At 40.8% G+C, this 25643-nt stretch overlaps 1 long non-coding RNA gene across 2 annotated transcripts; it reads left to right on the top strand.

Moving 5' to 3' along the window:
- Nucleotides 1-4913: 4913 nt before the first annotated feature.
- On the top strand, nt 4914-25225 carry LOC132111355 (uncharacterized). Of its 2 annotated transcripts, XR_009424790.1 has the most exons (5): nt 4914-5503; nt 18668-18754; nt 22795-23278; nt 23357-23524; nt 24090-25225. It is a non-coding gene; the product is annotated as an uncharacterized LOC132111355 (long non-coding RNA). The 2 variants fall into 2 exon arrangements; XR_009424789.1 differs by having other exon boundaries at nt 22795-23524.
- Nucleotides 25226-25643: the final 418 nt, after the last annotated feature.

The following is a 25643-nucleotide window of genomic DNA, read 5'->3' as shown; positions in this document are numbered from 1 at the left end:
TGTTTTTTTTCCCTATATGCAGCCGCCTACTAAGCCAAATTGCAATTTTGGTTGCATTTCAAATAATCATGCAGCCCTATTCGTTGCTATGCCTTTTTTTCTTATATACTGCAGGGGTGCAGCTAAATTGGATGTAATGGGAGTTGTATATGACCTTATGATTTTGCATCAGGATTTTGTCTGTGATGCCAAACAAATGCTTAAAATACACACACAGTTGATGATACTGTGTAACAAAAACGTCTGACACTGCATGAATGGCTGCGACAGCCTCCACATGCTGCAGTCATAAAGCGCCTCTCCTCCGGCTGGCTCTGAGCACACGCCAGCATTAAAGAATGGACTTAATTAGGCAGACATTTCAGCAGTGTGAGTTTAGCTCTTAAATATGGCAGCCTCTCCACTCGTTAAAAGCCTTCCTATGCCGCTCTCGTTTAATCACTGACTGTCTGTCAGGGACTTTTAATGCCTTTCTATTACACTCTCATTTTCCCACTTCCAATCACTGCGAGCTTCGTCTCAGGTCCGACCTTGTGCGGTTGGAGGTAATTCTATTTATTAGACGTATGAATGAAAACACCGTCATGCTTTACAAGGGCACTTTTTAGAGCAGTAATTGCAAACAGCCAATTGAAATATTTTTGAAAGCATTCATATCATGAGTTGATTAGTTGCTTATATCCTGTCCCCTCTTCCTTTTGAGGATTATGACCTCCTGGCACCAAAACTATCCATTAGTTTGCAAACAGCTGAATTGCTGTCGTTATTTTATTAAAACTGTTTACAGTATTCAAATGTTTCCCAAATTGTGGCTCAGGGTATTGCAAATGAAATGAACTAGCAGAAAATGGCCTAGTAATGTTTGAAAAGGCAGGTGGGCATTTTGTGGGCTGTTGCCTGTATGCTGGACTGACCTCTGATCCGAGCTACGCTAGAATGAACAAAGACTCGCTAATCGCATCTGCAATGCAGTGGCCCTGAACGCCGTCGTAGACACTGAACTCCCTTCATGGTCATACTGAAGTTCCTTTCACTACTAGATGCATTATTGGAATTCTTCTAAGGAATAACTGCAGCTACAGTGCTGTTGTAATGTTTTTAAAATATTAGAATTAAACATTGGCCTTTTTTCACATTTATGTAACACTGATGTTAGTGCATGTGTCTGAAACAGACAGCTACTGCAGAATTGTTCCTGAAGTTACAAGAGGTGTGGACCCTTAGACTTAGAGTATATGACAACCTACTAACTAGACCAGTGTCATCCGTGTAGCTGTTCTATTTCCCGTCACACTGAATGTGTGAATGAAACCCAAGCGGAAAGTTCCAGACGCTTCTATATTAGTATCTGTGAAGGAGAGAGTCCAGATCGGGCCAGGATGGATTGGATTGACTCGCCAAGGCCCAGACTGGGCCTCTGGGGGGCTGTAGATTAGAGCTGGCTTAATTTCCCTCTCTTCCATGACTCTGGGAACAGCAGTGGGAATTGCGGAGCACCCCATGAATATGGTGAGAGAGCCTTTCATTTGCTGCAGATGTTCAGTGCGGCTCATCCACAGACGGCCCCCGAGTCTCTGTTACACGCAAATGACAGCAGGAGCTCTCGCAAATCTGCTTAGCAAGTTCTGCACTCCGAGAGTAGAAAGTGACAGTCAAATCAATACAGCAGCGATCAAGGGAAGTCAGAGTTTATACAGTTTACAGCAGCATTCCCATTTTCAGTCTTACTCAGGAGCTTTTATGGCAAGGCAAGGCAAGTTTATTTATATAGCACATTTTGTACACAATGGTAATTGAAAATGCTTAACATAAAAGAAAGTAAAATAGTCATGAAGAAAAATAATAAAAAAATAAAACAAGCAATTTTAAAACTTTGGAAATGATTTAAAAATGGACTTATTTAAAACGAATTTAAAACAGTTAAAAATAAAAAATGATTTTACATAAAATACAGTGAATATGTAAAATAGAGTGCAATCGGTTCGGACATCGCACAGTGCTCATTCAATAAATGCACAGCCAAACAGATGGGTTTTGAGTCTAGATTTAAATGTGACTAGTGTTTTAGCACATCTGATCTCTTCTGGAAGCTGATTCCAGCTGCAGCCGGTATAGTAACTAAAGGCAGACTGCCCTTGTTTGGTGTGAACCCTTGGTATTTCCAACTGACTCGATCCTAATGATCTGAGTGCTCTGTTAGGTTTATATTCAGTGAGCATATCTGCAATATATTTCAGTCCTAGGTCATTTAGTGACTTATATACGAGTAAAAGTACTTTAAAATCAATCCTAAATGTATTTATGATACTTTTTCTTTTTTTAAATAATAACAGGGTTGTTCTGTCTATATCTATCCATCTGTTTATCTATCTATCTATCTATCTATCTATCTATCTATCTATCTATCTATCTATCTATCTATCTATCTATCTATCTATCTATCTATCTATCTATCTATCCGTCCGTCCGTCCGTCCGTCCGTCCGTCCGTCCGTCAGTTTAATTCCTCTTCCTTTCATTCAAATTTGAATTGCAATTAATTCTCTATTCATTTCTGAATTATGCACAACCCTGTATAATGAACCATCTTTTTCTTTTCTTCTCCAAATGTATATTATTGATAAAAAAAAATTTAAAAAAAGAAATGGAGATGCTTTGATGGCTCTGAGGTGAATTCCTATACTTTATTGATTGTAGACGAAATTGCTCTGGTATTAGCCCCAGTGGTGAAGATGTGATTCCATTTGTTGCTTTAAATTGCATGTGGTTGCAGAAGCGGGGGGTGTGTGCACATATTTAAGTTCATTTATTTCGTTTGAATCATCTCATCATCGCTCTCTCCATCTTCTTTCCCAGGTCTTCTGCTGCAGTGTCCTCAGATCCGGGAAAGTCAGTGATTTACATGTTCTTGGATGTTTTCCCAAGCAGTTTATAGGCTGTGAATTCTGTCCCTTCATTCGGGTCTTTGTTTCCTTGCACGCCTTGTGGCTTCTCTGGTTTGGGAATAGCCCATAATAGCATCCCTTACTGTCCATCATTGTGCTAATCAGTCCGATCTGGTTTCACATTTCAGAGCGCACACTCTCTTGAGGTTCTTGAATACAAATGCTTCTTTTCAAGCTTTCCTTCAGCAGAACCCACATGTTTGCTATCAGAAGTATTTGTGCATTCCAGATGAGTCAGTGCTTCTTGCTCCCGAGCCACTGTTTGGATGCCCTTCAGCAAAATTATGGAAATCGTAAAGCTAACGTTTCCCCTGCTTTGCATGGAAGGCTGGGAAAAACAGATTGTGGAGCTTGCATCAGATTTATGCTAATGCCAGCCTCCTCGTTCACCTTTAATGTGCCGAGGCCAGACTCACGTCTCTATGTAATGGGGCATGTGTGTCCATAACAAACCTTCCTGCAAACGGGGATGATGCAAACCCACTCTACAGCACTCTGGCTGAACCTGATTGTCTCACGGCCACCCTGCAGAACAGATGCCAAACATGTTGGCATCCTGTTTAGCCAGATGTGTGCAAATGTGTGTTTTGGGCTGACACAGCACTTTAAAGTACCATGGATGTCCTTTGCAATCGCTCTGCGGTGTGTTGAGAGATGAAGTAATGAGTAGGTTTGTGTGTGTGGGCTCCATCTGCAGGAATGCGTCTGTCTTTAATATCCCTCTTGCGTGAGTATTAGGGTCACGTCGTGCCCTTGCCTGTAAACAGCGTGTCGATGTTATCTACACTGCATCAGGACGATGGATGTGCAGACTTTAGAGGTTTGGCAGAGGCGCGTTTAAGCTGCCAGAGTTTATTCCCTGTGTACTCACACATCCTGTGGAAAAAAGGCTGATGGAGATTTTGTGTTTAATGTCACTTCTAGTTGTTCTAATAATATTTCACTCTGCAGACATGTTCACATACTTGAACATGCCTGAATAAATGCCTGAATAATAAGGTGACTTTGTGTAGGTAAGTAAATAAGCAATCATTTAGTAGATACTTTTATTTAAAGCAAATTGTGCACAAAAAAAGTGATGCACAAGAGCACATCAGGCATAGGTGTCCAAATTCTGTCTTGGATGTCTGTTTTCCTGCAGAGTTTAGCTTCAACCTTAATTAAACACACCTGAACCAGCTAATCAAGGTCTTATTAGGCATACTAGAACCGTGCAGGCAGATGTATTGAGACAAGTTGGCGCTAAACGCTGCAAGACACTGGCCTTCCAGGACAGAGTTTGGAGACCCCTGACTTCAGGCAATGCAACTTGTATTTTTTACATGCCAGTACTGAAATGCATTTCATAGTTCAATGTAAATGCATGTTTTAAGACAAACTATAACTTTTTTGTCACAATCCCAGATAATCAACCACTTCTCCATGTATCTCTGTAGGGAAGCCCAGAGTGAATGATGAGGCCCCGATATATACTAAGAATTAATTTAATTTTAAAATGAAAATAAATGCAGTATAATTTAATTTAATTTAAATGCATTTTAAAATAAACAAAATAAATAATACATTTTTAAAGCTTGGTGAGCATAAGAGACTTCTTTCAAACAATAAAAAATCTGACCAAGCACAGACTATTGAATGGTAGTTTGTTGCATTATGCTGAATAACTCTGCCCACAATGAAATGTCATTTGTGCAAAAATCACACTCCTAAGAGTTAGTATATGCTTATCTTCATATATATTTTGTTAGTCAGATTTTCACTTTCCTATTGCAAGCTCAATGTGTATTGTTCAACATGCTGTTTTTAATAAAATGTATTTGTGTTTTGTTTGCAGGTCCAGGCTGGTGTGAACATTGAGAGTGCTCGGTGTATGTCATTGATTCAAGCCAAAACCATCCTTCCTCCACCTTCAACCCATGTAAAACCCAAATGACCAACTACACTAAGTCGAACCTTATTATTTGAAAATGAAAAAGTTCTGTTGGCCTTAGTAGCACTTCTCCATATTTCAGTCTCAGTTTTGTACTAAAGCAATGGTTAATACTTCTGCAGACCTTTAGATTTATCATACATCCAGAAAATACGTCATGTAACATGCACATTTGCTTGTGTGTTCATACACCAGTTGGTCTTGGATGGATATTATGCCATTAGATTTTGGCTGTGCTCCAGCATGCTATACTGCTATAAGGGTCGGTTTTGTTCCAGTTTTGTTCCATTTCTCATCGAACTGCCATTGATTTTTGCCAAGCCATGCATGCTTGTGCGTTTGTGCTCTCAAAACCTGCCCGAGCGGATGAAGATGGATGAGGTGTATGCGTTTGCGTGTGTGTATGGAGCTGTATGTATAATGTTTGAGGGGGGGCTTTTGCCGGCAGCGTTTTCTGCTCGTACTCCTCCAATCCCAACCTCAGCCATTCACATCTGGTTGCTAGGCAACAGATGCAGCCCCGTTTTCTGTGGGTTCGTTAGCAGATTCTGAGCAAGCGTCTGCGAGGACAAAGCCTCTCTGTGGTCTGCTGATGTTAGCATCAGAGCAGTCGTTACAGCTCTCTGGAAGTAAGCATATATACGCATTTCTTCAGGCTAGAATCTGTGAAGTTAATTTGTGGTTTCCTTTTGACTGTGAATTGAGGCTGAGTTTACAATTAATCACATCAAAAATATAATTTTATAATTAAAATGAACACATTTTAAAACCTAATGCATTTCTATATAAATAAACATATATTTTTATAAAAAAAATATATATATATTTTTAATAAAGCTTTAGACTGTTTTTAGAATATTGTAAATAAACTATCATGTTTAATCAAGCTTATGTGTATATATATATATAAATAAACATATATTTTTATAAAAAAAAAAAATATATATATATTTTTAATAAAGCTTTAGACTGTTTTTAGAATATTGTAAATAAACTATCATGTTTAATCAAGCTTGTGTGTGTATATATATATATATATATATATATATATATATATATATATATATATATATATAACGATAGCTACTGTAGATCAAAGCTAGAACGATGGATAGATAGATAGATAGATAGATAGATAGATAGATAGATAGATAGATAAATAGATAGATAGATAGATAGATAGATAGATAGATACTTTATCAGCTGTGTGAAGAATCTTTTTTTATTTTTTATTTTATTACTATTGTTGTTGGGAAAACAAGATTTATCACAGTGTATTTTATCATAATGCTTTTGCGTGTTTTTGTTAAAGCAATAGACTTAGATAGTTTACAAACGGGTGCAAACACATATGTCTTCCTCTCAGATCCTGTGCCTGATGCAGCTCAGCAGAGGTGTTCTGGTCTAAAGCTCAACACGGCTGCATTCAGCACTCTGTCTGTGCCCAGTTAATGCCCATGACTCATCAGACTGGCAGACCCCAGATTCTACCCACACACACACACACACACACACAAAGACACGGGAAAGGACAGACACACAAACCCACAGATCCTACCGACACACTTTGAATCATACACATTACTCCCACCAGGCCAGAGGCCTGTCAAACAGAGGGAATTAAATATGACTAAGTCTCACAGTGTTCGTGTTCTTTGTAAACTTTTTGAGTGCATTGCAGTCACCACTGCCTCATGTTTTTAAAGAACCCAATGTTGTTCTTTGACAAAATATTGTGGTAGAATGATTTTTGTAGACCTTACAGATATAAATTAATAGTTCACCAAAATTTTTTATAAAATTCTATCATTTACTCACCCTCATGTCCTTCCAAACCTGTAGGACTTTATTTTATATGTGGGACACGAAATGTGAAAAAGGACAGGGACTGTGAAGGTCCCAAAAAGCACCATAAAAATATAATAAAAGTGGATTCATGCACAGTATTTCAAGCCCTCTGAAGTCATATATTATATTATATTATATTATATTATATTATATTATATTATATTATATTATATTATATTATATTATATTATATTATATGTTTTTATGAGAGACATTAAACCATTAAACTAGCACAGCTACATTACTAATTTTAGGGTCATAATTTTTTTGTTGAAAAATTAGCAGCTTCTTATGCTCACTAAGGCTGCATTTATGTGACTAAAATACAGATTCGTTTTTTATATACTGTGAAATATTGTTACGATTAAAATTTCTATTTTAATGTTAAAGATAGGGGTGTAACGATATTCAGACCAAACCAAAAAAAGCACTGTTTTGATTGACCGTTCAGAAACAAGTATCTCTGAGTGTTGGGGATTGCCCCACTGAATGCTGGTTAATAGTTATTGACCGCTGCAGAACTCTTGTCAAGGAGTCGGAGTCATCATATTCATTTTGATGATTTATTGCACAAGATGTGACCTAACACACATGTTAGTGTATTTGAGGTAGTTTCTGAAATAAATAAAACAACAGATAGAAATACTCATTGTTCACATATTACCAATAACTCAACATATAACAAACTCTATAATAAAAAAACTGTCAAATGCGCTGATATGTAGAATATTAACTGAGAAATGTATCACCAATATATCTGTGAGTATAATCTGCTTAGTAAAATTACAACAACGAAATATAAAACATATATAGAAATGAGAATGTATCATTAATACAGAAGTTAGTAATAATAGCTGCTGGAAGGTATTATCACCATGAAATGTTACACTTCAATGTAATAAAATTGTTAACATGAACAATGCACGCTGCGATGCTAGCGGGCTAAACCGCTCGTTAAACAGGATCAAATTACACTCAAAAAGATCGCTAAACATCAATAACATCATAAACACTGTTAAAGTTAACACGATTGTGGTATACTGTAATAATCTAGGTAATAACCAATATATATTGAAGTAACTTACTTTATCACACACTTTCCTTGCACATAAACGCTGCACCTGAGTGAGAGCGCGCGGCGTGACTGCCGTGCTGAAGCAACAGTGAATAATCGGTCACGCTACAACCGTACATACTATGAATACTGCACTACGTTATTTACGCAAGTCATTACTGAAATATAACACAGATCGCAACTCTAAAACTTAAAAGGAAAGAATTCACAACAGCCGCCCCCACATTTGAGCAGCAAATGGGTAATAAAGGGAATTCTCTAAATGTCTTTGGTATTACCTTCTAAAGCAGGTAACTCTATCAGGCGGGCAACTGGTCTGGTGTAAACTTTACCATTAACGACAACTTCAGCAGTCCGTACACATCCATCACTACTGGGCAATGTCTTTCGAACTCTGCCTATGGGCCACTGAGCTCTTGGGAGTTGCGGATCCACAATCAGTACGACAGAGTCAACTTCCAGGTTCTTTGAAGCTTTATGCCACTTCTGTCGGGTCTGGAGCGTAGGCAAGTAGTTTCTAGTGAAGTTAACCCTGAACTGGTCCACCATGTTCTGACAGTGCCGCCATCTCCGTCGCCCAATGTCTCCTGGAGCGTATGCCACCTGAGGCAGTGATGCATCCCGCCGCCCCATAAGGAGAATATTAGGAGTAATCGGATCCATGTCAGCAACATCTGATGAGGCATATCCTAATGGTTTCGAATTGAGGATCCCTTCTACTTCCACTAGGACTGTGGACAGAACATCTTCTGTGACAGCTTGCGTTCCGAGAGCCACCTGGAGAGCATTCTTTATGGAACGGACTTCACGCTCCCATATTCCGCCAAAGTGTGGAGCACTAGGTGGATTGAACATGAAGCTAATTTGATAGTCTGAAAGCTGAACTTTGAGTTCTGGCTCCATAATTGAGAAAGCTTCCCATAATTCTCCGTCAGCTCCCCGGAAGTTGGTGCCACAATCCTAACGGATCTCGTGTGGTTTACCTCTTCTGGCTATGAACCGGCGGAGTGCAAGAAGGAAGGCATTTACATCCATTGAATTGAGGAGCTCAATGTGTACTGCCTTAGTTGTAAGACATTTGAAGATTAGTCCCCAGCGTTTCTCATTTCTTCTCCCTATTTTGACCAGGTTAGGGCCAAAGTAGTCGACACCAGTTGAGTGGAAAGGTGGACAGAGCAATCGGAGACGTTCTGGTGGCAAATCTGCCATTTGTGGAACCTTTGGCTGAGCTCTCCATCGCTGACAGGACAGACAGTGTAGCTGATGGTACTTTATGGCCTGCCGCCCTCTAAGAATCCAATACTGTCTCCTTATTTCAGCGTAGACTCTTTCTGCTCCCGGGTGTAACAGACGCTCATCAAATTCTTTGATAAGGAGCTTTGTTACTGCGTGTCTTGGGTCCAGCACAATAGGGTGGATTTGTTCTGGGTCTGAGTTTGCTAGCCTTCTTAATCTGCCTCCAACTCTTATCATGTTTTTCAGTGGATCCCATTCTGGAGCAAGACTGACTAATCGGCTGTGTGCAGGAACTGGTTTCTTTGCCTTGAGGGCAGCAACTTCTTCAGGAAAGCTCTGGAGTTGGCATGCTCTTATCAGCACAGCTTCTGCCTCTTTACTTGTTATAGGCTCACTGGATGCACAATCCGATGTGGCCGCCCCATGACAGGCCCGTCGAGTTGCTTCTACTAATTCACACCATGATTTGAACTGGGTAGAATCAGGGAGGTTGGAGACAATGTCAAATGCTATTAGGCAGTAACTTGGAAGCCCTTTTAATTCGGATACTCCCTCTGACTGGGTGAGTTCTGTTTTTTTTAGGCCAGTGTTCTTCGCTCTGTTTCAAGAATGGAGGTCCTTGACTCCAGCGACTAGGCTCAGCCATACTTTGGAGCGATTTCCCTCGTGTTATGTCGTCAGCGGGGTTGTCCTGTGTATTCACGTACCTCCATGATCTGTGATCAGTTAGCTCCTGTATCTCGGAGACTCGGGTTCCGACGAACACTTTATATCAACAGGAGTCTGATTGGATCCATTCCAGCACAGTCAAGGAGTCTGTTCATAGGATTGTCTGACTGATGGAGAGAGTTGTCTCATTCCTCACCAGTTTGGCTAGCTGTGCTCCAGCTAAGGCGGCACAAAGCTCCAGACGAGGCATAGACTGCTGCCTCTTTGGAGCAACCCTCGATCTGGCCATTATGAAAGAAACGTGAATGACACTGTCGGATTGAATTGCAAAATATGCCACTGCCCCATAAGCTTTTTCAGAGGCGTCGCAGAACACATGGAGGGAAATGTTCTGTTCTGCTGGAGTTGTGAAGGCCGTTAGGTAACAGCGAGGAATGGATACTGCACTGAGATGTTCTAGCTCACTCTCCCAAATTATCCAGGCCGCCTTAAGGGTTGGCGGTAGATTTGGATCATCCCAGTCTCTCTTTTTCGCCCACAACTGTTGGATGATTACCTTAGCCCTTGTGGTAAATGGTAGTATGAACCCCAATGGATCATACTGAGATGCCAGCACCTGGTAGGCTGCTCTCATTGTCAGGGCTGCATGCTCAATAGGCCGGTAATGATAGCCAAGGCTATCAGTTGCGCAGTTCCACAGAAGTCCCAATGTGGGCTCCATTGGGTCAACATGGGTTTGGACCAACCACTGCTCTGTAGCGGAGGAGCAGGCTTCAGTAGGAAGATGAGCGATCACGGCTGGGTGACTACTAGCCCACTGTCTGAGGTCGAATCCTCCTTTTGCTAACATGCTGCGTAGTTGATCCACTGTTTGTTTGGCTGCAGCAATAGTATGAAAGCTTGTGAGACAATTGTCCACATAGAAGCTCTGGTGTACTAGTTCTTGTAACCCTGGATATTGGGCTTCAGAATTATGAGCATGATGTTGCAGAGCGAAGATGGCACAGCATGGACTGCTTGTTGTACCAAATGGTAAGACCTGCCATTCATACACATCTGGAGGGTTCTCGCTCTGCAGGTCTCTCCAAATGAAACGGAGAAAGGGTCTGTCCTTTGGTAAGAGACGAACCTGATGGAACATGCCCTTAATATCTGCACTTACAGCCACATGATGCTGTCTGAATCTCAGCAGGACGCCCAACAGTGATGGTCCAAGGGCAGGACCAGGCAGGAGTTGATTGTTAAGAGAAAGACCCTGGTGTTTGAATGAACAGTTAAAAACCAGTCTGGGTTTATTGTTATGGCTCACCAGATGGTGGGGCAGGTACCATGATTCTTCTGCCTGGGCAACTTCCTTTTGGTTCAGTTTGGCTACATAATCTGCTTCAATGAGTTTAGCAATCTCTCCTGAGTAGATTGAGGCCTTCACAGGGTCTTTCTGGAGTCTCCTTTCAATACTCCTTAGGTTGGCAAGAACAGATTGCATAGATCCCTTGAGCTTAAGGGCATCTTTCTTCCACAGAAGTGGGGTGGCATAACGTTGTACACCCTGTACACTGACTTGCCGCGTTTGAGACTCAAGCAGCTGCATAGCCTCGTTATCTTGTCTGGACCGGACCACCAGCTTCTCATTGCGAAAGGGCAATACGTCCAGTTGCCATAACCTTTCCACATTTCTGTAAAGAAGATCATCTGTGTGAGCTGTGGAGATAAAGAAACATTGCTGCACTGGTGCCTGGTCTGTGGTACACATTACTGCTCCTTGGAGAGCCCACCCAAGAGCTGTATGGACAGCTACTGGACCGCCTTTGGTGCCTTGACGAATTGGCTCTTTGGCAGTAATGAGATGAACTTGGTCCGAACCAATGAGTACAAGCGGATGCACTTTGTGAAATGGCTGTAGTGGAACTTCCCTTAGATGTGCATACCGTCTCCGAAGAGCCTGAACTGGGTATATTTTTGTTCTACCAGATCAAGACCAGAAGCTGTAAATGCTCCTAACACCTGATAACGTTTCTCTGGGTTAGTTCTTGGAGAGATTTCAAAGGTGACTTTTTTGCCACTGAGGTGAGTAGTGTCTGGTCGGACAGTGCGAAGGGCTAGAGTCTCAGGTTCGCCTTTCAGCTGGAGTTGCTGGACGGCAGTGGGCAGGATCATGGTGCGCTGTGCTCCATCATCTAGTATAGCATAAGTCTCAAATGTCTTTGATTTGTTATGTAGCAGCACTGGTACAGCCTTCAGAAGGACTCTGCCTGATGCAATTGATGGTAAGAGGTAGATACGGCTCTCAGAGTTAGCTGATGATGTGTTAGTTGTATGACTTTGGGCCACACCATGAAGCACTTGAAGGTGAATACCACCACAGTCACTGCAGGGTTTCTTTAGATTACAGGTCTCGGGAGCATGGGAACGAGCACATTTCCAGCAGCGCTTTTCCTCCGAAATCCACTTGCAAAGTTCAGCAACAGGCTGCTCTCTGATACTACTGCATCGAGTGATGTAGTGATCTTTGCTGCCACAGAATAGGCAGATAACTTTGGGTGATGTTCTTTTCCAAGACACCTTAGGACTGGAGGATGGTTTAGTCTCTGTGGGTGATACACCATGAAACAAGGTTGTACTTTGGCTTTTCGCTTTAGCTGCATTCTTCTCCTTTGAACTACTGGGTGCTCTTTCATACTGGTAACGTTGCACTAACCTACTGGAAAGTCGCTGTTGCTGAGCCTTGACTTGGAGCCATCCAGCAAAGTCTTGTAGGTTGTACGGGTTAATACGGGTAATACAGCTGGAGAAACTCTATGAAGCCATCTCTTAAGTACTTGGGCAGCTTACTGAGTAAACGATCTACATGTGAACAACAGTTCAACTCCATCCCTCTGGTACCCTCCAACGACAAAAGCATACTCACTAAGAGGTGTACACGAAGAGCGAAACTCTGGAAGCTGTGAGCATCATTTGGTTTGACCTCTGGGGCTGTGAGGATTGCTGCTATTTCGCCCTGAGCCAGTTGGTGTGGTTGACCATATTGCAACTGAAGGGCTTGCATAGCTGCTGAATATGGATATAGATGATGGCGACAAGACTGGCCAATCATCTGTGCCTCGGGCAATTTGAGGTGCTCCAGCAAAATATGGTACTTGTATTTCTCATCTAGCTCTGCATGCGGTTCAAGAAGGTTGTCCAGTGCTAACTTCAGGTTAGCAAATTCCCTTTCATTGTCATTCACAAAATCAGGAATCTTCGGGCAGCATGCAAAGGGCGTTGAGGCACAAAGTATTCAGTTGGATTCAGTGCTTTATTAAATGGCTGCAGAGAGGGAGTATCAAAGGCAGGAGGATTTAGTGTCATAACTGGAACTCTAGACTGGGTTTGAGAGACTGATGCTGCTGGAGTCATAAGAGTATAATGAGGAGTCGCAAAACTTGCGGTAGGCAGAGCAGTAAACTGTTGTTGTGAAGGTGACCCTGCCAAGGTGCTGGTAGACTGGCTTAGGTGCCATTAAAGGTGGCTGCACTTGAGGTTGAAAGGCTTTTCCAGCATCATAAATGAGGGAGTGCTTCGTAAACAGAGGTGGCACAGTCTCTGCTCTTGTGGCAGGTTGTTGTTGGTGCGAAACAGTAGGTATGGTTCCAGATGATACTGGTGAATACAAGGGAATTGAACTGACTGGACATATTGGAACAAATCCAGAGTTAAAGTCCTCAGCCTCCGCAGGAGATTTACATGCATTCTTTTGCATGTCACTCACACATCGTTGGGTAGGTAGATCAATGTCAGGTGACTGTGATGGAGTAGTATGACTTGAGGGAGGCAAATGTGGAGAAGTTACTGAAGGGGATCGTACTGGTGGTGTTGTGGGCTTTCCACTTTGATCATCCTCCTCATCCTCTTCTTCCCTCAAGAACGACGTGATATGTTCCATCAGCTCTTTACGCCGACGCTGTCGTTTTTCATATTGTTGAAGTTTACTGTGAAGTGCAGCCATATCAGTAGCCTCATCCTTCTCTTTGTCAGAAATAGTCTTCAACATTTTCCTCAATGAACTCATGCTCAACAAATCCATGGAGCTTGTGTCTGGATGCTCACCTTGGCTGGAGACTGTTCGTGACTGACTAGCTAGGCCCACTGCGGCTGCTGCTCCTCTCTGCTCCGCTTGTACCTCTTCTGTGGGTGGGGAGGAGAGAGCAGGTCGGTGATGGCCATAGTCAACATGATACTCTTCCAGATGCTTGGGTGTGCGACGATGCCGTGAGGGTCTGTCTGACGTCTCAGTTTGGGGGAGAGAAGTGGCTTGCTCTTTTAATGACATCACTGCATTAGTCAATAGATCCGGCTCGAAGGACCAATGTTGGGGATTGCCCCACTGAATGCTGGTTAATAGTTATTGACCGCTGCAGAACTCTTGTCAAGGAGTCGGAGTCATCATATTCATTTTGATGATTTATTGCACAAGATGTGACCTAACACACATGTTAGTGTATTTGAGGTAGTTTCTGAAATAAATAAAACAACAGATATAAATACTCATTGTTCACATATTACCAATAACTCAACATATAACAAACTCTATAATAAAAAACTGTCAAATGCGCTGATATGTAGAATATTAACTGAGAAATGTATCAACAATATATCTGTGAGTATAATCTGCTTAGTAAAATTACAACAACGAAATATAAAACATATATAGAAATGAGAATGTATCATAAATACAGAAGTTAGTAATAATAGCTGCTGGAAGGTAGTATCACCATGAAATGTTACACTTCAATGTAATAAAATTGTTAACATGAACAATGCACGCTGCGATGCTAGCGGGCTAAACCGCTCGTTAAACAGGATCAAATTACACTCAAAAAGATCGCTAAACATCAATAACATCATAAACACTGTTAAAGTTAACACGATTGTGGTATACTGTAATAATCTAGGTAATTACCAATATATATTGAAGTAACATACTTTATCACACACTTTCCTTGCACATAAACGCTGCACCTGAGCGAGAGCGCGTGGCGTGACTGCCGTGCTGAAGCAACAGTGAATAACCGGTCACGCTACAACCGTACATACTATGAATACTGCACTACGTTATTTACGCAAGTCATTACTGAAATATAACACAGATCACAACTCTTAAACTTAAAAGGAAAGAATTCACAACACTGAGAGTTGTGTAATAATTGGATGCAACAAATGCAACAAAAATGTCTTCATTGACTATCTAGGATAAAACCATATAATTCAACTCTATAAATTATATTGGTTACGAATGTTTATTCAATTCATACAGATGATGAATTCTATTAACAGCAATTATTATATGATGCACTCACACTTGTAACAAAATTTGGTAGTTTTTGTTAAGAGGTGGTGGATTGTGCATTTATGTCAACAAAGCTTGGTGTACGAACACTGTCATTGTTGGGAGACACTGCTCAGCTAACCTAGAGTTTCTCATGGTTAAATGTAGACCTTTTTATCTGCCACGGGAGTTCACTTCCACCATAATAACCGCAGTCTATATTCCACCGGATGCTAATGCCAAGCTTGCTTTGAACGAACTTCATGCAGCCATTAGTAAACAACAGACTGCACACCCAGAGGCTGCTTTTATTGTCGCGGGTGATTTTAATCACTGCAAATTAAAAACAGTACTCCCCAAATTTCACCAGCATGTTTCCTGCCACTCCAGAGGAGACAAAACTTTGGATCATGCTTATACAAACATTAATGGAGCTTACATCGCGACCCCCCTCCCCCATCTCGGACAGTCTGATCACCTTTCTTTGTTTCTCACCCCTAAGTATTCACAGCTCATCAACCGTGTGAAGCCATCAGTAAGGACCATCAAAGTGTGGTCAACTGGAGCAGACTCTTTACTTCAAGACAGGTTTCAACACACTGACTGGAGTATGTTTGATTCTCAGGCTGCCTGTGGCTCTCACACGGACATTGATATCTACACCTCCTCTGTACTGGATCACATCAACTCCACCATTGACAGTGTAACAACAGAAAAACAGATAACAACATACCCTAATCAGAAGCCATGGATGAACAAGGAGGTGCGACTTCTGCTGAAAGCCCGCAACACTGCCTTCAGGTCAGATGACGCTCAGGCCTACAGTAAATCCAGGGCTAACCTGAAAAGGGGCATGAAAAAGGCCAAGTACTGCTACAAGCTGAAGGTAGAGGAACACTTTTCCAACTCTGACCCCCGACGCATGTGGCAGGGAATACAGATCATCAGTGACTACAAGTCAAGCAACGGTCACGGACGTGTCCTTCCTTAACGAGCGAAATGACTTTTATGCTAGCTTCAACAGCGACAGGGAGGAGACGGCCACCAAAATCTCAGCCTCAGCAGACCACCAACCTCTCAAACTCACCTCCACAGATGTCCACACTGCACTGAGCCGGATCAATGCACGCAAGGCTGCTGGCCCGGATGGCATTCCTAGACGTGTGCTTAGGGCATGTGCAGAGCAGCTTACAGGGGTCTTCACAGACATTTTCAACCTGTCCCTCACCCAAGCAACTGTGCCAACATGTTTTAAGTCCACATCCATTGTGCCAATACTGAAACACTCCTCCCCAACGTGCCTCAATGACTATCGCCCCCTAGCACTCACACCCATCATTATGAAGTGCTTTGAGCGACTGGTCCTAGCACACCTCAAAGACTGCCTCCCACCCACACTGGACCCACACCAATTTGCCTACCGCAGAAATAGGAGCACAGAGGATGCAGTATGCACAGTGCTGCACTCTGTACTCACACACTTGGACAATAACAACACATATGTACGGATGTTGTTTGTTGACTTCAGTTCAGCATTTAACACCGTCATTCCCTCCAAGCTGACCACAAAACTTGGAGACCTGGACATTAACACCTCCCTCTGCAACTGGATTATGGACTTTCTGACCAACAGGCCTCAGCATGTTCGGTCAGGCCACACCCACTCCATGGTGCGCTGACAATAACCTGCTGAAAACTGCCCAACGCATCACAGGGACACCACTTCCTGCTCTTGAGGACATCCAGAGGAAACGCTGTCTACGACGAGCTCGAAGTATTCTCAAGGACTCCTCTCACCCTGACCATAGACTGTTTAACCTCCTGCCCTCCGGGAGGCGCTTTAGGAGCCTCCGGACAAGGACCACAAGATTCAGGAACAGCTTTTTCCCTAAAGCTGTCTCCTTGCTGAACTCTGCCCTCTGACACCCCTCAACACCCCCCCACACCACACACATAGACTCCTCCCCCTCTTCAACACTCTGACTGATTTATTTATTTATTCACAACAAGCAAAAAAACAGTAACTTGTTATTACTTGCACTACTGTCTGTTCATCCAGGAACACTGTATAATCCATTTGCACACTGAAATATTTTCGATGCACTTTACTGTCCATTGCAATACTGTAAATTATGTTCATAATTCTGCCTATAGTGTACATACACTTTTACATAATCCATCTGTATAGTATGTTCATAGTACACCTATCTATATATCATGCTAATAGTATTTAAAATCTGTAAATTATGTCCATAATACTTATCTGTATAGTTATTGTACATATTATAGACCTTGTATATTCTGTACTTACTGCTTATTGCACTTCTGGTTAGATGCTAACTGCATTTCGTTGCCTTGTACCTACATGTGCAGTGACAATAAAGTTGAATCTAATCTAATCTAGTTCTGTATGTTGTTTTAGGGTATGTTGTTTTACAATTTTAGTGCGTTAGCAGGGCATTTCAATAGAAACATGGTTTATAACACTATCTCTATCTTGTACTCAGCACTCTTGTACTCTCATTCACATGATCAGACCAGCTCTCACTGTTACCATGGAGACACGGCTTAGCTGCATGAGCCAAAGACCTGAAAAACTGATGCGTGATTTTCTCTCTCACACACACTTGCGCGCACACACACACTTGCGCGCACGCACGCACACACACACACACACACACACACACACACACACACACGCACACACACACACACACACACACACACACACACACACACACACACACACACACACACACACACACACACACACACACACACACACCTCTTAAACAATTGCAGTTTTTGTCCTTGCACTGAATGATTCATTGAATCTTTGTAAGGATACCCTGTAAGGACACCCCCTTGAATGTCTCTTATAAGATCAGAGAAAATCACATCGGTTGATGAGACAGGGTTTTATTGTGTGTCTGTGTGTGTGTGATCAGTGTCATGTCTGCGACCACTGCCGTTTGAGGATTCAAGCTATTTTAGGACATGAAGGAATTATTGTTATTATTATTTTTTTTTACAGTAGTTCACTTATAAAGGACAAATTCTGTTAACATTTTCTTACCCTCATCTTAATCCAAACTTGTATGACTCTCTTTCTTCAGTGGAGCACAAAAGGAGATGTTTTGAAGAATTTTCATGCTCCTCTTTTCCATACAAATGGAAGCCTAAAATGATTGTGGGCTGTCAAGGTCCAAAAAAAACACCATACTGGCACAATAAATGTAATCCCCATGACTTGTGCGTGGTCATACGATAGCTTTATCTGGACTGTAATTCTTCTGTCATTTTTCAAAGGTCTCATAGAAAAGCCTGCGGGTGATGATAGAATTTTAATTTTTGAGTGAACTGTACTTTCATTTCATGACAACTTTAAAGAAAACAACATATTTTCTTTAGTACTGACGTACATCCGAGTAAATTTGATCAATAACATTATGATCTATTACAGATGAATTTCCATTTCGTGGTGACTTTAAATCCACTCTACCCTACTTTGTGATCAAGTATCATATATGTCTCAGCCTGTCATTATTATATTAACTCATACACGTACAACTTTGTAATTTCCCCAGCCATTGATGAATTTTGTCATTTCCAGACACTGCATTGCTTCCTGACCTATGTCTCTGTATCATTGCCTCCCAGGCCACCGAAGAACTGCACGCTGGTGAACATCAGGAGGAAAATATCTTTCCCAGAACCAGTTTCTTGGCTGTAGCCGACATCAGCCAGGTACATTCAATTAAAAGCACATTTCAACCCACACATTCACTCATAATGTAAAGGTCATTTCACAACCTGGTGTCCACCCTGAGGGTATCATCCCCGGTTTCCTACTTCATTTCCATTTGCATTTTGACCCAGCTACAAATGCCCATTCTCCACGTCTTCACCTACACAGAAATATTGGCCATCAATGGCTGAGTGTTCCAATAATGAGATTTTCTGAGCCAGAGGGTGAAAGAGAATAAAGTTTTCTTTAATTAACGAAGATCAGAGAATGAATGAGAGTTTAAAATATCATTCATGGGTTGGGAAAAAATCTAATTACAATACACACAGCTAAATTGGCCTTTCAGTGAATTGATATCGTGGGGGTTTGGTGCTGTATCGCCGATATTAGTCTTTGTTCCGTTCAGGAATTCTGCTCACATCACGGCTCGCTCAAGCATACACGCAGAGACATAAGCCCCTTATATATACCGCTAACAAGAAGCACAGGACACCCGGCGTATTGGGCATTAGGCCGATTCTGTCGCTCGGTCGTACAAGGGCAAGGCATCAGTTAACACCAAAAGAGCAAAGCAGTCATTAGGCGGGAGGTGGAGGTAGGCAAATCTGTGCTGTTCTCACAGGCTTTTATGGAAGGCACTGGGAAAAATAGTTTTTATAATGAGAATAAGGAATTATGGAGGGGGCTTGCGCTCCAAATCACATGAGCTGTTCCACAGTGACCCCTTCTGTTCTGTAAGGGAACATCATCCACAGATGAAGCCTGGTTTGACCTGATCTCTGGTTAACAGAGGTTTTGTGATGGCAGAAAATTATATTTGCAGCAATGAGCCAGAAGTGTTCATTTTTCTTAGATATTTGGCATTAGAATTTGAGTGGTTGGATTTTGTGAGGTTTTCCTTAGAGATACTTTGATAAAAAAAGTTTGGGAAAAAGCTTATGTGCATTTTTGCTTAATACTTAGACTTGGTGCAAACTGGAGGCTCTATGTCAGTGTTTTTGACTAATGAATATTGTCCAAGACCATATTCAGTTCAAGTGATATTCATTTCTGTGGTAACTTTTTTTATTTACCCAAACTAGTCATGGTAATATATTAAAATGATAAAATATAATAATTGCTAGTATTGGCTATATATTACATTGACATTTACATTTATTCATTTAGCAGACGCTTTTATCCAAAGCAACTTACAGATGAGGACAGTGGAAGCAATCAAAAACAACAAAAAGAGCAATGATATATAACTGCTATAACAACTGTCAGATAGGTTAACAGTACACATAGCATGGAATTTTTAAATAATATAATAAATAAAAAAGAAAACAGATAGAATAAAAAAAGAATAGAGCAAGCTAGTGTTAGAGATCTTTACACATAGATCTTTATGCTTCTTTGGGATGGCACAATCAAGCGACGTTCACTTACAGGACGCAAGCTTCTAGAGGGCACATAAGTCTGAAGTAACAAATTTAGGTAAATGGGTGCAGAGCCAGTGGTAGTTTTGTAGGCAAACATTAATGCCTTGAATTTTATGTGAGCAGCTATTGGAAGCCAGTGCAAATTGATAAACAGAGGTGTGACATGTATTCTTTTTGGCTCATTAAAAATTAATCTTGCTGCCGCATTCTGAATTAATTGTAAAGGTTTGATAGAATTGGCTGGAAGACCTGCCAAGAGGGCATTTCAATAATCCAGCCTGGACAAAACAAGAGCTTGAACAAGGAGTTGTGCAGCATTTTCCGAAAGAAAGGGCTTGATCTTCTTGATGTTGAATAAAGCAAATCTGCAGGATCGGACAGTTTTAGCAATGTGGTCTGAGAAAGTCAGCTGATCATCAATCATAAATCCAAGGCTTCTAGCTGTTTTTGAAGGAGTTATGGTTGATGTGCCTAACTTGATGGTGAAATTGTGATGAAACGATGGGTTTGCTGGAACCACAAGCAGTCCTGTCTTGGCAAGGTTGAGTTTAAGGTGATGGTCCATCATCCAGGAAGAAATGTCTGTTAGACAAGCTGAGATGCGAATAGCAACCGTCGGATCATCAGGATGGAATGAGAGGTAGAGTTGTGTGTCATCATTATAGCAGTGGTATGAAAAGCCATGTTTCTGAATGACAGAACCTAATGATGCCATGTAGACAGAGAAGTGAAGTGGTCCAAGAACTGAGCCCTGAGGCACCCCAGTAGTTATATGTTGTGACTTTGACACCTCACCTCTCCAAGATACTTTGAAGGACCTATCTGATAGGTAAGACTCAACCATTGAAGTGTGGTTCCTGAGATGCCTTTTGCCAGTAGGGTTGATAGGAGGATCTGGTGGTTAACCATGTCAAAAGCAGCGGACAGATCAAGCAGGATAAGTACTGAAGATTTGGATTCTGCTCTTGCCAGTCTTAGAGCTTCAACAACTGAACGCAAGGCCGTCTCAGTTGAATGTCCACTTCTGAAGCCAGATTGGTTGCTGTCAAGGAGGTTGTTGTTTGTGAGAAATGTAGAGACTTGGTTGAACACAGCTCGTTCAAGTGTTTTTGCAATGAAAGGAAGAAGGGAAACTGCTCTGTAGTTCTCTAAAAGAGATGGGTTGAGGTTGGGTTTCTTAAGTAGTGGAGTTATACGTGCCTGTCTAAATGATGAGGGAAAAACACCAGTGTGGAGGGATGTGTTGATGATGTGAATGAGGCAGTTACAACTGCAGGAGAAATGGCTAGAAGGAGATGAGATGGAATAGGATCAAGCGGGCAAGTAGTAGGGTGATTAGAAAGGATGAGTTTTGAGACTTCTGTCTCAGAGAGTGAAGAGAAGGATATAAATGAGTTTATGTTTGCTGGTGATATGAGCTTGACTGATTGTGGTGTGGAAAATTGTGCACTAATGTGTTTAATTTTATTAATGAAAAACGTTGCAAAGTCGTCAACTATTAGAGATGTAGCAGGAGGGGGAGGAGGAGGACAAAGAAATGAAATATAAAATATAAAAATTGCTAGTATTGGCAATATATATATAAAAAACATTGAATATAAATAATTAAAATTGCAATAATTATAGAATGTATTGTTATGAATGAATACTGAATGTTTTCCAGTGTTCACTGAATTGACATGATTTTTTCAGTCGTTTGTGATTGAGATTTTAATAAATAAATCATTTTTAATCACAGTTAGCAATTTCTCAAGAGTTTCTACCTGATGAAATATTTTAGAGCTTGACATAAAAATTCCCATAAAATTTCTAGATCTAGATTTTCCAACACCATAGGAACTAACAACTACAATTGCTGACAGAGCAAATTAAAATAAATATTGTCATTTTACGTCTTGATTTTCTTGATTTGTCATCTTGAATATCTATTTTAGCTTATTTTAAAGCTGGTTTTGTCTTATTTGAAATAATTTGAAGTCATCTTGCAGCCCCCTGGTTGAAAACCCCTGCTCTATGTGATTGTATAAAGGCAAGCATCACTGATTATTAGTGCTCATACTTAAAGTTCAAGATTTGAACAAATATATACAGTAGCACTAAGTATTAAACATAATCTTGCACCATTTGTGCTACAGATGTGTCTTGTTAAATAAGTGGTTTTTACCTGGAGGATGACAAAAAGATTGAATAAATCTTGCACTGAAGGAGGGACCTGAGCTATGGTATATGTAGAGACCAGAAATATCGAAAAGACTTGCAACCTGCCAGAATACCCCAGCAAGAGAGCTTTTCATGAGCAAACATTACTCCTATTTACTTCAGATTATGTAAAAATCTAGTGTCTTGTGTCTCCTGGCAGTAGTGTGACTATAAAAAGACCTTCTGACTCTTTTTATTTTGACTCTGTAATTTTTCAAATGGCAATTAAGATTGAAGTACTGCACTGTATTCCAAGTACTGCAAGCAATAAAAATTCAAGCGCGCTGCATATAGTTAAGCAGTTTTTCGAGGACTGGCATGTGTTCGGCCCACTTGTAGTGTTCCCAGTGATCAAATAAAGGCCACAGCTACTTAAGTCTAGACCCTGATGAACAAGCTCCGTCTCTCTTAGACTGGAGGCACGGATCATCGCCAGCTCCTAAAATGTCATTCCTCTAAGTCTCCAGTGCCTCAGCTTTGGCTCGATCAGTTCTGATGGAACCATAAACTTCAAACGGGCTCAGCGCCCGACTGGCAGGATGCATTTCTCTCTCTTTTTCCTCTGGCGGCCAGCCACTGGAAATGAGCTAATTGCTCCTTACACAGACCTCCCTGAGTCCTGGCCAAAGGAATCTGAACATTATCCAAACCAATGACCGAAATGTTGAAAGCTGGCTCGCGGATCCAGCAATGGAATTATACAAGACAAACACCCCCCTTTCTCTCCAGCCTCCCTTTCTGTTAAGACTGTAATGACCGCTGTGAAACTGCACACAGACTAACATATGTTTGCCATTACCGCACAGTACACGGTGTGCGCTTTTATTTGCTGTCATTGGTGTTGAAAATGCAATGTCTGATCCAGTAAGCTGTCAGGGATATTTTTGTTGTAATGGATTGTCAGTAAGTCTCTCAGAAAGCCATATGTTTTAGTATATATATCATAAAACCGCTGAGACTCTGAATTCAGGAAACAAACAGTGGACTTCCAGACTCTCCTATAGAGCTCAACTGGCAGCCGTCTCCTCCAGCTGCTCGATATCACGGCCTGGCGTTTCCTCCACAGCCTTCCCAGTGCACCCCTCTGACCGAGCCCATCCTTAGCACCCTCCGGCAGAGAGAAACCCTGGAGAACAGGCTGGTAGATTGGTGAGACTCCACTATCTGTGCAAATGTCATCTGCTGCACAGATACAACAACAAATATGTCATGGTTTTCACCAAAATATTAGGCAGAACAACTCTTTTCAACATTAATAATAATAGGAAATGTTTCTCGGGCACCAAATCAGCATATTAGAATGATTTCTAAAGGATAATGTGTGACACTGAAGACTGGAGTAATGATGCTAAAAATATTCTGCTTTGCATAATAGGAATAAATTAGATTTGAAAATATATTCAAATAGAAAACAGGTCTTTTCATTTCTTTTTCTTTTTTTTTCTTTTTTACAATATTACTGTATTTAATCAAATAAATGTGGCCTTATTGAGCACTTATCTCCCGTTTGAAATGTATGTTTTGTAAGTCACTTTAGATAAAGCATTGGATCTACTACTTGACTTTTTGCTTACTAATTGAATGTTCAGACCTAAATTTGGTTATATTTTTTGTTGCATCAGTTGAAGTATTGATTGGTTGGATTGCTAATATCATGTTATCATCATCATAGCATAACATAGCATAGCATACTGTGTTTTCATCCCTCTCTTAGGGTGGAGCAACAGCTCATGGCCAGAATGATCACTGGAATATTCCCTCAGCCCGTCCAGACTGATCTAGCCAGCCAATCAGAGACAGAGAATAGTGTGACATCAGGTATAGGTGAGAATGGGTTCTTTTTAATGTTTATAATTGTGACTTTAGGCCTCACAATGAGACTTTGTCTTATTTTAAACTCTGTGTATTTGGCGTTAAACATATTTTAAATCTCCCTGTTTAGTAGCTATGAAGTTTGTCTGTCTGCGGTTCAACCATCATACATCATCACCAATTTACAAGTGTGTCTGGTCAATGTTCAAAATCAAATAACGCATGACATGAACCAGCAAGAATGGTCGAGCTGCACCAGGTTCCAATCTATAAGCTCATCATTTTGATTCATAGTTTTTATGAATGAGAGCAGTGCATTTGTCAAGAGTGTCAGCACGCATCAAGATTGTATTTCCTCATTAAAACACGATTGTTTGTGCTCATCCCCTCTACTCCTCCTCTGCTCGATCCTTCCATCTCCGTCGCGTCACTTCTGCTCAGTCGGCGAGGAGGTCCTGCCTCATTGATTCTCGCTTTCATTTAATAGAAAGATCAATGATGTATCAAATTTGCAGAGGAGGCTCGCAGCAAACTGTTGTCAGCATATTCGCAGACTGACTGGACTCTTCCTCCTGTAGAGGAACTGTATATGCGTTTAAACGCAAACAAAAGGAAATGAGGCCCCTGCCAAGAATGTCAGTTCTGTATATTAGTTTTTTAATACCACCGGTCCAAAATGCTTACGGGTGCAAGAATTCAGAGTAGGCTGGATGAGAGGTAAAGCGGATCTCAAATTGGTTATTTAAAATTACTTTGCTGGCAAACTCAACTTGCCAGAAGGGCATCATGGGAAAACTTCTGAATGTTGTGGGAATGCCAGATGTGCAGGTATTAATTGCATGCGTTGTTATTTTTTGGATGCACAATAAGAGTTTGAGCTCTTTAAATGGATGTGAATTTTGATATTAAATAATACCAATGACCTTGTTGAAAGTGGTGATAGGTCAGACCTGTGGCCTAGCGGTTTTAGATCCAGGTTTGAATCCAGGGATGTGTGTCCTTATCCCATTGTTTAAAACACATTGCATTTCTTTGTAAATAAAAAGAATTCTTTAGTAAGCATTTATCAGGGCCATAAAGTTATGTGATAAAAAAATCGTGCTAGCTCCATACTCATTCATTAGCTCATTCATTAAGAAGTGATAAAAAAAATATACATTTTGATGAATATATAATTATATAATAAATTTCTGCTTTCATATTTTGGGGTGAATGGTTAATATTCTTAAGTGGGCTACAATTAATTAAGAATATTGAAAAGGTATTTTAAAGTGTAAATCATTTGTTAAGTTATGCAATAACATGATTTAAGACAATGAATCAGAATTGATGCAAATGCTTTCACAGTCAGCCTTCTATAGTCTCATATGAAATAATTAATTTTTTAGTAATGAATAATATATTTTTTTTAATCTTATAGTATAATTTATTTTGTTTTATTTAACAGTAGCATCAC

The sequence above is a fragment of the Carassius carassius genome, chromosome 31 (genome assembly GCF_963082965.1).
Source record: "Carassius carassius chromosome 31, fCarCar2.1, whole genome shotgun sequence".
In the NCBI taxonomy this organism is placed as follows: Eukaryota; Metazoa; Chordata; class Actinopteri; order Cypriniformes; family Cyprinidae; genus Carassius; species Carassius carassius.
The sequence above is the reverse complement of the archived record's forward strand: the minus strand, read 5'-3'. Positions and strand labels throughout refer to the sequence as shown.